This window comes from Protopterus annectens, chromosome 16.part0, assembly GCF_019279795.1.
Source record: "Protopterus annectens isolate FY-2018-M chromosome 16.part0, PAN1.0, whole genome shotgun sequence".
Classification (NCBI taxonomy): Eukaryota; Metazoa; Chordata; order Ceratodontiformes; family Protopteridae; genus Protopterus; species Protopterus annectens.
This window is the reverse complement of record NC_056750.1, coordinates 498,361,651-498,364,374: the sequence shown is the minus strand read 5'-3', so window position 1 is coordinate 498,364,374 and position 2,724 is coordinate 498,361,651. Positions and strand designations below refer to the sequence as shown.

The 2,724-nt window shown below is 35.3% G+C and overlaps 1 protein-coding gene across 2 annotated transcripts in view; it reads left to right on the top strand.

Moving 5' to 3' along the window:
• Positions 1 to 2,139: 2,139 nt before the first annotated feature.
• ADAMTSL2 (ADAMTS like 2) overlaps positions 2,140 to 2,724 on the top strand; it is a 1,179,463-nt gene continuing 1,178,878 nt past the window's right edge. For both annotated transcript variants that reach the window (XM_044058888.1, XM_044058887.1), the window contains exon 1: positions 2,140 to 2,503. The gene's annotated coding sequence lies outside the window, so the exon portion shown is untranslated. The remainder of the gene's footprint in view (positions 2,504 to 2,724) is intronic.

Genomic DNA, 2,724 nt, shown 5'->3' with positions numbered 1-2,724 from the left:
GGGCCTCCACTGAAAATGGGCACTTTTTGGCTGAGTGGACCATCCCGGTAAACAAATGCAAATAAATAAATAAATGTTCATATTGTCCTGCATTTTTATGTATATTTATTTGGAGCTTCAATCACTGGTCCTTCATTGATGTTGGGTTCTTCATAGTTGGACTTCATAAATCCCAAACAATAAATTAAAGAAAAGTGAACATTGATGACAATGACTGGAAGAACATGTTTCCTGCTTTTGATAGATGAGTATAAACAGTAAACTGTTAGTTATTATAAAGAGACATGAATATTACATTTCAGATATGTAATACAATAAGCAAAAATGCAGAGCTACAAAGAGACAATGAGAGATGGAGTCAGAACTGAGATCTAAAGTTTTCCTGTTCAGTGAACATACAAATCTTGATTTACTCAGTAATGACATGTTCAAGGTTTGTGGAGTTCCAGGCATTTAAAAGGACAATAGGACCTCTGACAACTTGACTATGATTGTGATGTCTGAAGTCTTTATGTGCTTGGGAAAGTAACACAAGCATTTTGGTGCATGACAGTCTCCATTCATTTAGCTGCAAAGAAGTGAGCTTCTAGCAACATAAGAAACAAATGTACAAACTGTCTGCGTTATCAGCACTCATCCATGACATTTTATTTAGCCAGAATACATTGATTCAGCAGTAAAATTACACTGCAGTAACTTTCATTTCTTCCTTTTAACAAAAGGGGTCCTCACAGCTTATTTTGACATTTAAGACATTTTGTACTAGAAATTTACCTGCAGGAAAACTGAACTCTACAAGCATTACTATGAAGACAAACCTCTGCAGCATACTACTGGATGCATGATACTGGTGAAATATGGTGAGAATTTGGTGTAGCTAGTCAGCAGATAATGTGTCTTTTGTTTACATGCCAGGGTAGCATGGGAGAATTCTTGCTTGCTTTGTTTGGACCGAAGACTATGGTTTACACTTCGATTTATTTTCCTATTTTTAGTTTAGCAAAAGTCTGGGTATTGTAGAACAGTAGTATTACAACTTAATTTATGATTTTCTTTAAGTTATTGTAGCAAATGTCATGATGTTCATTGCTAGTAAAGCATCTCTTTGGATCTAACAGATAAATTATAATTTACTTATGAGTGACCAAATTGCAAGATTACAAAATTACTTTGATACCAGTTTCAGTCAGACTTAATGCACAAACAGTTTTCATGTGAATGCAAGCCATGGCATGCAAAATAAATGTAGTGAAATGAACAGTAAAGTAAATAACTTAAAGAATTAAAATATGGACTTTTTGGTCAGAATTGTATAGCTTAGCTACACTCTTCAGGGTAAGTTAATGATAGCGATCAGCATTTAATTTCCTTTGTGGATAACTTCACAGATGGGTAAATCACAAGTTTTTATATGTATGTTAACATAACTATAGCTTTACTATACTGAAAGTCAGATTTTTAACATCTATGTGTAACATTTATTGTTTTATGCATATTTAAGCTTTTCTACATTTCAGTGTGTCTCTCAGCTATTCTGTTCTCATATTTGGTTCAGCTTGTTCATGGTGGATGTTATAAGGTGGAGGTCTAGCACTATTACACATTCTGCTTGACCACCTTTCTTTCTGTACTTAGGAAGAATATATTTGAGAGGCCATACGTTTAATGCACAGTGTCAAAAATAAACTTTTAATGCACACTAGTGACAATGAGAGAAAATACAATACAAGACTATTGAGAGTTGCATAATATTTGTTAATAATAAAGTAGTAACATAAATGATTTCATGTTTCCTTAGAAATTCCATGTGACAGTATGGTAACGGATGCTTTAATTTATTTATAACCTACTTTTGGAAGGAAGGCATCTTCTTACAAGAATTTTCTTTTTAAACAAACTTGCAGCTTCTTTTATATATGATTAAGCGGTTTCACCTCATACACTACTCATTCAAAACAGGCGGGCTCTGTCCAGCTAGCAGTCGGAGACTGAACTCATTAGGTGAAATTGTTTTGCCTGTGGATGCTGCAAGCATAGAGTGGGTGGTCATATGAGGTCACACTTGGGGGCAGCTCTAGGGATGATGGGGTGGAGTATGTTCAGTCTACAGCAGTTTGGGTAATCTGATCCTGGATCAGATGTTCCGGGAACAGAATCTGTGGCTTTGTTACTCCATGTCCACTGATGCGAGTTTGTCAAATCCTGGGTGATATTTCATGTGAGAAGTGTAAATTCCTCACAGTCTGTCTGACAGCTATTAAACAGATAAAATCAAACTGGAAAATTCACTGGCAGCACTTTAACACAGGCAAGGAAGTCAGAATTGTACTGAGTTAGTGTTTTTTATGGATTGCTGCTCTGGCAGCTGGGACATTAAATTCATTTATTAAAGACCGGGTAGCAAAATTGCACCTTGCAGTGCAGACGTCTGCTGGAAGAAAATTGTCTGGTGCTTGCTCTTCAGGCATACTGTTAAAACTTCTCTGCAAGGATTAGTGACAAGGTAAGTGTTTCTGTGTAATAGTATTTAAGTATAAATTTAAACTACTTTAAATGCTACATCTAATCCCAATGTGAAAGGAAAACAAACATAGTGTAGATATATGACAGGGATAGTAGATGTTTTCTGCTTTTTCATAGTGAGTGATAATTTTAGGAGTAAATCACATTACTGTAGAATTTACAGACAGGTTCTGAATACCATTAGGAATACTAGATTGCTTT